Source organism: Rutilus rutilus (assembly GCF_951802725.1).
Source record: "Rutilus rutilus genome assembly, chromosome: 1".
NCBI lineage: Eukaryota > Metazoa > Chordata > Actinopteri > Cypriniformes > Leuciscidae > Rutilus > Rutilus rutilus.
Genome location: NC_140209.1, coordinates 19,041,479 through 19,054,658, shown reverse-complemented (window position 1 = coordinate 19,054,658; position 13,180 = coordinate 19,041,479). Strand labels below are relative to the sequence as shown.

Genomic DNA, 13,180 nt, shown 5'->3' with positions numbered 1-13,180 from the left:
TATATATATAAAACTTTAACCAATAGATGGCTGCAGCAGAGCTCTAAACGTACTAAAAGTTTTAAACTAAAATACATCTTTTCACAAGTTCTTCCAGTTGGATTCATATCTACAAATTATGAAATCACAATTATAACAATAGAAGTTACTTTTTGTCAAAGTTCAGCAGTTTTTGTACTGAAAAAACAAATGTCACGATCGCTAGCGGAGAAATGGGTGGATCCAAACAGACCTTAGAGTTGACGAGTGACATACAATAATGACTCCGTAACATGAACTAACACAAACAGGGTATTTATGCACAGACACTAACAACATAAATGGGAACAGCTGGGTGTTGTTCCCATAAATGGGAACAAACAAGGATTATGGGAAATGTGGTTCCAGGATGAATGGAGACAGGAAGGAAGGGACCTCTAGTGGACACCCAGTGGAAACACAACAGACACTGTGACAACAAAAAAATCAGTTTTTCAATAATGTTACATTATGATTAGAATCAAACCTGATCAGGATGTTACAAAGAGAAAAGTTGGAGTCTTTAGAGTTCATCATTTATTTCAAACATCCGTTTTCCATATGATTCTATTGTTTCTGATTTTGAGGATGAATTTTGTCCATTAACAAAATTCATTTGATTCTAATCATAATATAACATTATTGAAAAACAGATTTTTTTTTCCAGTACAAAAAATGCCTAAACTTTGACAAAAAGTAACTTTTATTGTTATAATTGTGATTTCATAATATGTAGATATGAATACAACTGGAAAACCTTGTGAAAAGATGTATTTCAGTTAGTCAAATAGTAAATAGTGGAGCTCTGCAGCCATCTACTGGTTAAAGTAATAATTTGTTACTTTTAAAACTGCATTTTCCAAAAGATGGGCAAAAATCTTACACTAAACCAGGGTTTCTCAAACTCGGTCCTGGAGGGCCACTGTCCTGCACAGTTTAGCTCCAACCCTGATCAAACACACCTAGCTGTGAGTTTCTAGTGATCCTGAAGACATTGATTAGCTTGCTCAGGTCATATTCATATTCAAGAGATTATAAGATAGATGAAGCTTTTTTGGGTTTGCATCAAATGTTCTTCGACTTTTATACATAATAAATTTGTTTATGAATAAAGATTGATCTGTTGAAAGCAGTTATTTTGAGACAGATACCAAATGTTCTCCTCCTATTCATATTTGACATTGATGGGGTGCATACAACATATTTGCCCACCGGCAACTCTAGTTGCCGCACATTCAAATACGATTTTCAAGAAAAAAAACAAAAAAAAAACTGGGGAAAATAAATGCAGAACATGTTCACATAGGACACTATTAACACACCTATATGCATGAAACCATTCAGAAAATTTTGGCCACAAATGGGTTAATAATTACATGAAGCAAATACAAACATTAAGTAAAAGTGAATGTGAATGAGACAGATCTCTCTCTTTACTGACTTATAAGAGCCAAAGCATCTCAAGAGAAGAAGAGAAGAAAAGTGTCCAAAGATACATGAAAGTATATTGCATTTTCAAGTGGAAGAGAAACTAGATGTTCAAATAAAAAACAATGTAAACGAGTTAATTAATATCAGATTTATGTCTCTCTTAAAAGTGTTATGGCCTCTTCTTCGGCTCCCTGAATTTTGCCTCCAAAAGTTTTTCCAGTGTGAATTTTCTGGTGGTCTTTCAGTTCATCGTCTGTAGTAAAGAGGTGTGTTCGACATCGGCTGCGGCTGGATGTAACCGATCGGCGAGAGTAGCCGCGTGCAGGCGGGGAGGAGCTGCAAACGGAGACGTGAAGTCGGACACTTTCTGGTTCCCGTAGTGACCGCTCACGTGGTGTTTGCATACTTTACCACAGCTGAAGTGAAATAAATGCAATTTTTGCCAAATAATGTTTCAGAGACATTTTAATTCAATACTTTATGTACAGCTTCATGCAACGTCTGTTTGAACAAGAATAAAGTTCAACATAAGTTACTATCAATGAAGTGGAGTCTACGTTTTTAATCAGTTTTAATTTAATAAACATGACACAATATAACATCGCAACTACATGAAAAGAGTGTTTACTGTTATAAAAAACTGATTTGTGAGCGTTAGAGGAACTAAAGGTGTTCGGATAAACACGAAACACACGTGATCGTTGTCATGCAGTGAATCCGGCCAATCGTGGAACAGCTGTGTCGTCATCAGCCCTCGTGCAGCCGCTCTTGAGAAGCTGCGCTGGCTGAGTTCTCTGGCTACTCTCGAATCACTCTCGCGGTACTTTGATGGCATACGTCACAGTCATGTGGCGTCGGCGCTGGATGAAGTCGGACACAATTTCTAACCGGCATGCACTGCTTCAAGTCAGCCACCGATCGGATTGCGCAGAGCTGCATGAAGTCGAACAAGCCTAAGGACTTCCTGCATTTCGCTTCTTCCCAGTGTGAACTCTCATGTGAATCTTCAGCCTTGATTTTCATGTGAAGCGTTTTTTTACACTGAGGGCAGGAGACAGATTTTTTGTCTTCTGTTTTTCCTTTCTTGTTCAAGTCCATCAGGTCTAAAAAAAAACATTAAATCAAGTGAGTTTCAATGGTCTATTTTATCCAAACAACTTGCTAATCATGTGTTACTCATGTAGTTAAAGTAGTGATGGGCGATTTTGAAACACTTCTTCACGAAGCTCAGACACCTTTATGAATCTTTGTTTCAAATCAGTGGTTCAGAGCGTGTATCAACCTGCGAAAGTCACGTGATTTCAGTAAACGAGGCTTTGTTGCCTCATAACCGTTTCGAAATGTTTTAAATGTCAACGATCACTGCGAACCCATCATGCGGCGAACCATTGAACAAGTGTCTATGGGTTTTGCCTGATCTCTGATCAGTTTTAAACATTAGTAGACATTTAAATGAGACATTTGTATAATTAAAAATAATAATAGTAGTGGATAGTCTCTTATTCGCCTGTTTAGCTAAGCCGGGGGTCGGCAACCCGCGGCTCTAGAGCCGCATGCGACTCTTAAGCGCCACCCTAGTGGCTCCCTGGAGCTTTTTCAAAAATATGAAAATGGAATTTTTTTTTTAATATCATTTCTGTAGGAGGAAAAACATGACAAACATTATTAAACCTTTTCGCACGTACGATCACATCGGTGTGATTAGAACGGTCAGTGCATGACGTGATCAACTGCTAAATTCAAATGTGCTCTTGCGCGTTGGCTGGCGCTGAGCCAGAGACAGGCGCGCTCAGAGCTGTCATATATCACAACTTTTCAGTGTTTTCAACCACATAATGTTAATTTTAGGTTTCAGACATATAAGTACTAAAAAAACAATACATTTAGAGTTTGTAAAATACACACTGATGTTAAAGGAAGAGGCAATAATAATCCTTGCCATTATAATTAGACACGTTTTATTCATATCAGATACACATTTTGTAAGTAACTTTAAAGTTTACTCTATTCTTCTCCCAGTTCACCAGCCACTTACTTTTTTATGTATTTCGGGAGAAGTGGATGAATTCACGTGTTGTAAATCCAACAGATCCGATTCTCTGAACTGCGTCTGCGGCACAAACTAAGATGGCGGCGCCCATCGCGCATACAGCTCAACTAACGCGATCGTTATAAATCTGTTTAAACAACAAAACACTTCCACTTGCATATATTTGACAACCGGAATATCAGATATTTCATGCCATATCTAACAAATTTGTGAATATTTTGAATAAAAAAGGAAAAATGACATAAAAGCAGATCATCATTCATTCAGCTCTGTTGTTGCTGCGTTGTGTCACGTGACACGCAATGACACGTAGGATATTAGATGATTTGTTGATTGCATTTGATTGATTACCTTCAATAACACAAATGTTTGTAAAAGTTATTTTTATGCATGTTTGGCTTGAGTTTTTATTGCATTAACGGTTCTGAACAGCGTGTGGCATTTCGAACGCTTCGAAACAGTGAATAATTTTTTACGAAGCAATTGGTTCAACTAATTCGAACCTTTGAAAAGCTTAGTTTTTCCCATCACTACACCCTAAAAAATCTTGGCCAATTTTTTCAACCCAAATCCTGGGTTAAGCCTTTTAGGTCATTTTTTGGGGTTGTTTTTATAGAGTTTGGTTAGATTTTGTGTAACCCAGATCCTGGGTCAGACATAACAACCCAGTGTTTGGATCCCAAAAATGTCTTTTTATATTCTTGACCTGAAACAATGTAAATCTTGATGAATGAATGAGGAATCAAGAAAAAACAGCAACCTCTTTGTGCTTCAGTATCATGATGTTTAATTTTCTTAAATTGTTTTTGATGATCAAAACAAACTTTAATTAACTGAAAAAGCTAATTGATGAAATTGATCATGAAAATAATCCACAACTAATATTTAAGCTTATAAGATAATTATATTTACAGCATCATGTACAATCATGTACATTTACAGCAGTGAAAAACATTCCTATGGACAAAACGCATCTGAAAAATAACATGGTTGGTGAGTACAGGAACCATGTTATTTCTTTTAATTTTATGATAAATTTGTGTTTGCGTCACTCAAATTGCTTTTACGTCACTTAGACAGAGTGACCAATCCTGAGTGGAGATGTCACAATACACATTCAACTATCACGGTTAGCACGGTTAATGTGCTGAGAGTTCAGGGCCGAGAATGGTACACGGTGCGATTGTTGCACATGTTTAAAAAATTCAGGGAGTCGGCCTGATTTTCACCAGTGTATAGGCTGTCCCCTATTGCCAAATCATACACAACCACACAGGCTAGATCGATGGGGCTATACTCAGTGGCAGCTGACGGGCGTGCGCATACAGTCTCACACACACACACACTCTCTCTCTCTATATAAATTTATGTTGAAAGGAATGACTACTGTTCTCTGCTTTTCAACAAATCATTTGCACACACATTTCTGACATTTTTCTATCTGAAGCTATAGTTGCTTGCAACATTGAAAGCTCTGGTCTCTGTGTTTAGCGCGAAAGCTCACGTGATTGCCGCCGGCTCGGTATAAAATTCGTGGAGGACAGTCGTGCCGTGTACCAGCTGTTTTGACACGATTATCAGTTTAACTGACTCGTAACGTGTGCAATATCTCCCGATCTCCCGAGTGTCCGAACTCGCACCGTGTAGATAAGTGACCAATCCTGAGTGGTGATGTCACGACACACATTCAACCATCACGGTTCGGCACGGTTAGCCAAGTGTGCTGAGAGTTTAGGGCCGAGAACGGTTTGTAATTGTGCCGTGCTGTACCAGGCTCAAGTGGAAACACAACTGGAACCTTTTCTGAAGGTGGAAAAGCAGCTTTTGTTTCTCAGCACATAAAGATGAACTACTTACTGTGATATCAGACTGTGTTGATGTGGTTTCTCCACTGCATGGATCTTCATGTGTATCTTCAGGTGACTTTTAAAAGAGAAACTATTTCCGCACTGATCACACGTGTGCGGCTTCTCTCCAGTGTGGATCCTCTCATGGTTTTTCAGAGATGATGAATGACTGAATCTCTTGTCACAGTGTGAACACTTGTAAGGTTTTTCTCCAGTGTGAATTCTCTGGTGCTTTTTTAAACAGTTCACTGTATTAAAAGTCTTCTCACACTCAAAGCACATGTACTCTCTCACACCAGTATGAATTTTCTGATGTCTTCGTAAATATTGCAGCAGTGAAAAATTCTTTCCACACACAGAACATGAATATGGCTTCTCCTTCGTATGAACTCTCAGGTGTTTCTTCAGGCCTGATGACCCATGAAATGTTTTGCCGCACTGATCACATGTGAACGGCTTCTCTCTGGTGTGGATCATCATGTGACTCTTAAGGTTTGCAAATTGACTGAAACTTTTTCCACATTGATGGCATGTGAACGGCTTCTCTCCGGTGTGGATCCTCATGTGATAATTAAGAGATGATGATTGACTGAAACTTTTTCCACATTGATCACACGTGAACGGCTTCTCTCCAGTGTGTATCCTCATGTGACGATCAAGACTTTGTTTGTTTTTGAAACTGTTTCCACACTGAGTGCAGGTGAAAGATTTCTTGGCTCTTCTTTTCTTTAAAAATGTATTTTTAATCTTTGAGCGACTCAAGGTTTCTCCAGGTTTGACATGATGTTCCTCCTCCAAATCACTCAGTTCTTCCCTCTCCTCCTTCACTTCACTCAGTTCTTCACTCTCCTTCACTTCACTCAGTTCTTCACTCTCCTCCTCCACTTCACTCAGTTCTTCACTCTTCTTCACTTCACTCAGTTCTTCACTCTCCTCCTTCACTTCACTCAGTTCTTCACTCTCCTCCTTCACTTCCATCAGGTCTGAAATAAAAAAATAAAAAAAACTTTGATTTTCAAATTTATTTTCATTTTTGATTTCATCAAAATAATTAAAAGAGAGAGATATGGATGGATTAGTTTTTATCCCGTTTTATAAATTCTGTTATAATAATTTTCGTTCCTGAAACTTTCCATGAATGAGGTATACTGATCTTTCAATTATTATTTCTAAAAACATTATAGACAGTCATTGTGTGCACATAACTTTCGGTAATATTTTATTTAGTACATATAACTGTTAGGCGTTACAGTGTGTTGATCATCTCATGTATTTCCAGATGTGACGACTGACTGAATCTCTTGTCACAGTGTGAACACTTGTAAGCCAGACACAAATCCCATGATTCTGTAGTGAGAACTATTAAATATGTTTGATCAATGACACAACTATCTAACATGATTTTAATTTTAAAATGCACAATACTGCCACATTTTGACACCAACTTTTAGATTTGTATTTAATTTATGTTATTAAAAACATTTTAATTATTAAGTGCTGGTCAGACTAAACTTCTCCTTCCATTGACTTCATACGCATGTGAATCGGACACCGGAAACACAAGCTCAAATTAATTTTGCTTTGAGAAAAAACTAATTTTTTGCATATTGTAAATTTGTACTTTTGGAATTATTATTGGTTATATACAAAATATACAAAATTCTGGCAAATTGTGAATGATATATAAAATAAATGTAAAATAAAATAGTTAAAATATTTAAATTTTGTTTGACCTGATGTTGACAATCAATATGAAACCTCCATTTACTGACCATTTGTAAAAAATAAAAAATAAACTTTTGCCGCCATTTCATAGTTTAACTGTTTATCTAAATCTTTATCTAAATACCAATCTTTCATTTGAAAGTCACGTGTCTAGTAGGGGTGTGACGAGACACTTACTCCACGAGACGAGACGAGACACGAGATTGGGTTCACGAGAACGAGACAAGACGAGATTTTTACACAATTTTTAAGAAATCCTCAATGATGAAATATATGAATGGAAAATAGTGTTTTATTCAACTGAAAATCACAAAATGCAAAACAATTTAGGTGCATTTTGAAATCAGCTTGTAATGAATGTTATTTTACTTCTATTTTAATGAATTCTATGCAGTAAAGGACATGCAAACACTGCTAAATGTTTTGCTATAAACTCTACCGTCTGGCATCCCCTGTATAAATAACTGAAATAACACTTTAAATGCAAACAGTAAGTGTGTATCCATAATCAAAGTAGGCTACTGCTCTCTCAAAACTACAAGTTCAAACAGAAACACATTTTTTCTTCAAGCATGAAAAAGAGATAAATTAACTACACAGAACAGTAGACATATAAGCATGTCTACGATTTCTGGCAGCAGTTGAGACCTTTTTGAGGGCTGCACGATATGAGGAAAAGCTGCGATGTGCGATAACATTGTTTAATATTGCGATGTCGATATGACTTGTGATATATGAATGTTAGCTATACTGTTCCCATGTCTTAGTGCTATAATAGGTTCTTTGCGTGATAGGTCAAATGTTTATTACCTGCCTGGTTCAGATTACACTATTTTAGCGCGATTTTGGCACGATCCGTTTCGTGGAGATTCGTAAAGGACAACGGGCGTCGGGACGCAAGATTCGATCGTTTCGTTTCGTAGGCTATAGTGTGTGATAGTGGGCGACAACCTACGCGTCTGCAATGCTTCAGGACATCACGACAGAAAGACTAGCATGTTTAATTTTAACGGTCCTCCACGACAAGTTGAGTGTGTGCAAGAGTGAGTGAGAGTGCGAGCAACAGTGAGTGTGCGTGTGTGCGCGCGGCGGGAGTGAGCGTGTGTTTGTGTGTGCGCGCGCGAGTGAGCGAGGGACAGTGATTGTGTGTGTGTGCGCGGAGTGTGTGTCTGATTGGCCCGGCACACAAATGATTTAAAAGTGGCAGGGGCATATTCAATACTAATTTCACCCTCACGCTCCATCACGCTGACATCACAACAACTCACGAGACAAACTTTCACCTCGACGAGAAATCTCGTCGCGTTTTAATCTCGCGAGATCTCGTAACACGAGATTTCGTCACACCCCTAGTGTCTAGTATCTGTAAAACCGCATTTTTCCATCTTAAAAATATATCTAAATTACGTCATATGCTCTCATTGACAAATGCGGAACAATTAGTTCATGCGTTCATGACCTCAAGGCTAGATTATTGTAATGCTCTACTGGGTGGTTGCCCTGCACGCTCAATAAACAAACAACAGCTGGTTCAAAACGCAGCAGCTCGAGTTCTTACCAGAACCAGGAAGTATGACCATATTAGCCCAGTTCTGTCAAAACTGCACTGGCTCCCTATTAAACATCGCATCAATTTTAAAATATTGCTGATTACTTACAAAGCACTAAATGGTTTAGCTCCGCAGTACTTGAGCGAGCTCTTAACGCATTATACTCCTTCACGTCTATTGCGATCTCAAAATTCCGGGCAGTTGATAATACCTAGAATATCAAAATCGACTGCTGGCAGTAGATCCTTTTCCTATTTAGCACCAAAACTTTGGAACAGCCTTCCTACCATTGCCCAGGAAGCAGACACACTCTGTCAGTTCAAATCTAGATTAAAGACACATCTCTTTGACATAGCGTTCACATAATACATTATAGACTGCTATAATTCAATATTAGGCTGCATAGATTAGGTCAGCTGGAACCGGGAACACTTCCCATAACTCCTGATGTACTTGTTACATCATGAGAAGAATGGCATCTACGCTAATTTTAGTGTCTTTGTTTATCCCAAGGTTTTCCCGCAGCCTGCCGGATCCAGGCCGTCTCCAGATCTGATGAAGGACCTTCGCCTGGACCCGGTGTCAACGCAGTGCTGAAGTGCCAACTAGTCTCTCCCTATGGAGGATCCCTTTCCCACTCTACAGATAAAGCGTCGTTGGGAAAACTCAATTTGCGTATCTACCCCGAATTGATAAAATAAAATAAAATTCTGAATTAAAACTATAAGGAAACACCAGTAATTTGTTTAGGCTTGGTTTGTAGGGAATTCCAAACCTGCACACATATATTCAAACGCACATAACTATAGAACCCGTTCTTAATGCGCATCTGAACGCCATCAGCGTTTCTCACAGGTTCGCGTTTAAAGTCTGTGTAGAGAGAATGGTGTCGTCTTGGCGGCCCCAATTTAAAACAAATGATCGTTGCGACGGAAGCAAATCAATCAAAACTAACTTTAGCTGGAAAATAACTTTATTAAAGAACCGCTATAAAGCCAAAACAATCTTACGTTAAATTATACATTTATCTCTGTAAAGCTGCTTTGAGACAATCTACATTGTTAAAAGCGCTATATAAATGAAGATGACTTGACTTGACTTGACTTGACTTGACTTAAATGTGATGAATGTTCTTCAGCATCATGAATGAATGAAGAATAAACTCCAACCTATTTGTTCTTCAGGATCTTCAGTGTGTTTCATTCTGCAGGGTTCTGGATCACTCATGTTCTCACTGTCCTCTTTAATAAACTCAGTCTTTACAGATATCAGCTCCTCCTGATGCATTGCTGCTCGTCTTCACTTGTAGCTGATGGGAATATTCCAGGATTTGTTTGTAAACTGATGTGGGAGGAGCTTCACTGATGATGTAATTGCTGTGGGAGAAGCTTCACTGATGGTGTAATTGTTGTGGGAGGAGCTTCACTGATGGTGTCATTGCTGTGGGAGGAGCTTCACTGATGGTGTAATTTTGTGGGAGGAACTTCACTGATGAATAATTACAGTGTGGGACGAGCTGATCTGCAAAATAAAAATAAAAAAAAGTTACGGTTTGTTTTTTATTCTCATGGACAATATAATATAAATAGTGTATATTCTTTCCAATATAAATAATGGTAAGCTCAGTCTGTTGACACCAATGAAATGAGCTTTAAATGTCAATTTACAGGAGATCTGAAGACATCAGCATAATAAATGAGGTGAAAACAGGAACTATTGTCATGAAATAAAGTGTTTTCAGCAGATCTGTTAATATTGATGAGCCTCAGACTATCAACACTCATAGTGTGAGAAAGTCATTCAGGATCCTCAACAGATCATCTCACTTTATTGAGATGTTTGCTGTTAGAAACAGAGACAGGATATATGATAAAAGCCTATACAACTGCTCTATTGGAAGACAATACTGTTATTTCTCACAATTTTTTGGTGGAAAAAAACTTTGGTCCCCATGAGGAAAAGAGTTTATAAATCACACTAAATTATGTTTTTTGAAAACGTAAAAATGCAAGAAAAAATTGTGTGATGGGAAGGTTTAGTGTAAGGGGAGATAATATACAGTTTGTACAGTATAAAAACCATTATGTATATGGAAAGCCTTCATAAAACATGAAAACACAAAGTGTGTGTACAAAAAAAACATCACGATATCCAGAAATCAATCGACATAGAACTTGTTAAATGCGATAGTTTCAGCCTCACATTTATGATAATACAATATGTGGTTAGTCCTGTGATTCTTCATGTTAGTGAATAAATACATAAGAGTGTGTGTGTGTGTTGTCACACAGGGCGTGTGTGATGCGTCAGTGCAGTAGTTTAGTAGATATTGCATGCTGCATGCTACTTCTGCTTGCTACATTCTGCTTGCAGCTACTGCCACCGACTAGCCATTGTGCAAGGGCGAAAAGAGGAGCCGAGTGCGTAAGCCTCCTCCTGTCGGTACATAGCCTCTCCACCGTCAAGACTCCTACAGTGCCTCCTTGCGGCCACACACGGTAACTGGGCCCTCGCGGACCCAGGCTGAACTGTAGGGGATCTCGGAGCAGCAGTGGGACCCAGAGGCGCAGTGAACAGGCCCACCAAACAGTGGACATGCCCTGGCACCCGCCAACCACAGCACCAGCTATGGGTAAATAGTCCCACTGCCTTGTGGGGTAGCCTATAGAGGCAAAGGCTAAGGGAGCACACCCTGAAAAAAAAAGACAAGACCTCAACGTCGGAACAGGCGGAGGATGATGGCTGACTTAAGTGGAGCATCACAACGGCTGGGAAGGCAGATGAAAGCTGCAGCAGTGATGGGTCCCCTATCATCTTGGACTCCATGCCGCTGGATCCTGACCCAGACCTGCCAAGGTCTGTATGCACCAGCCTCCACACGTTAAACAACGCCACGCACAGGCGTCCTCCACAAAAGGAATCCACCCTACCACCCCAGATAAAGTCCTATGGCGACCAGCAAGTGGCGACAGGGGCAGGTTTGTGCAGTCTGGAAGCCCCTAATCATGAGTTGGCACATCAGGCGATGGGTGTCAGAATCAGTCGCTGGGCTCTTGGAACGAGGCAGAAGAGCTCTTCGGCAGCTACACCCATGAATAAGCAGTCCTATTCAGGATCCGCTCTGCTTACCCCACATGGGGAAGGGGCTAGAAAAGGTGCCCTAAAAATAGCCTGCCTCATACCTCCCGACTGGATTACCGCGTCCAGAGGGAACACCCCATTTGCGGTCAGAAACAAAAGAAATTTCATTTTGGAGCCTGGAATGTGCGCACTCTAATGGACAGCACCTCCAGTGACAGACCTGAGAGACGAACGGCCATCATGGCCAGAGAACTCAGATTCAAAGATGGACAAGGGAGTGTGCCATTGCAGCACACTTACCTGAAGACCTCCAAGGCAGGGGCGTCTAGAGGTGGGGCACGGGCCCCCCCGGAATATGATTGGCCCCCCTCCTGGTTTTTTGTGTTGAAAATAAAGTAATGTAAAAAGTAAATAAAATAATGTTAAATTACTAAATAATGTCTGTGTGATTTTAATTTGTTATTTATTGGAACAGAACCGTGTTGTCTAATCTTAAAAAATTTAATACCATCTATATTAGAGCACGTGGCACTGCACAAGATTTTGGAAATCGTGCTTAATATTTTCTAAACCAGTATTTATTTTCAGTTAAATTTTCTGATTGGCCCCCCCTGACTGGTTCTTGGTCCCCCCAGTGCCTCCCCATTTATAAAATTTTGGAATCGCCCCTCCTCCAAGGCATCCTAAATGCCTTTGCCAAGGCATACAGAGCCCTGGGTTTGGCCTTGAATATCAAGAAAACTCAGGTTCTGTATCAACCACCAACCAACCAGCCATCACTCCAGCCCATCATCAAAGTGGATAACACCACTCTGGAAAGCGTGGACCACTTCACCTACCTTGGCAGCATTCTCTCTTCCAGTGTTAATTTCATTAGCAAAAACTATGACGAAAAATGTTCGTTGACGACATTTTTTCCCTGACTAAGACAAGACGATGAGAGACGTCTTTCACGTCTTTAAACGATAACTGTGACTATATCAACACATGCAATATCGTTGACGAAAAAATACGAGTTTTTTTAAACTTGACCAAAACCACTTGTTTGTGTCAAATAAAGGAGACGACAACACATTGACTATTTTACGTGCGTTCAGGCTTACGGTTTCCAGATTTTAATAATTTAAACCCCCAATCAGAGCTTTTCTGTTAAAAGAACAAGTTTTCTATCCCTGCAAATATCGAGACCTGCCTCTTTTGTAATAAAAATAAAGTTTTGTTATGGGGAACAAATCAAAAATGTTAAAACTAGGAAATTCACTTGGTCCACCCTACATCTCAAAGCTGGAGCCGGGGCTGGTGTTGTTTTAAGTTCATAGTAATTGTTCTGACTTCATGAAGCCTCATTGTGTGAATAAAACATCAAACTGACTACAACAAACTATGAAATGAATATATGATAGTGGATATCAAGGGTGAAACTGTTAATAATGTAGACAGACAGCAGTCTCATTCAATGACAGTCATGTGTGCGGTAA

The 13,180-nt window shown here is 39.4% G+C and overlaps 3 protein-coding genes across 3 annotated transcripts in view; 1 reads left to right on the top strand and 2 right to left on the bottom strand.

Moving 5' to 3' along the window:
- The window catches only part of LOC311292296 (uncharacterized protein), a 204,245-nt gene that overhangs the window by 102,782 nt on the left and 88,283 nt on the right, over positions 1-13,180 (bottom strand). The gene's annotated exons all lie outside the window — the stretch shown is intronic.
- Positions 1-13,180, top strand: part of LOC311292401 (uncharacterized protein) — a 379,414-nt gene that overhangs the window by 316,457 nt on the left and 49,777 nt on the right. The gene's annotated exons all lie outside the window — the stretch shown is intronic.
- LOC311291807 (uncharacterized protein) overlaps positions 1-13,180 on the bottom strand; it is a 102,293-nt gene that overhangs the window by 58,390 nt on the left and 30,723 nt on the right. The window lies entirely within an intron of this gene.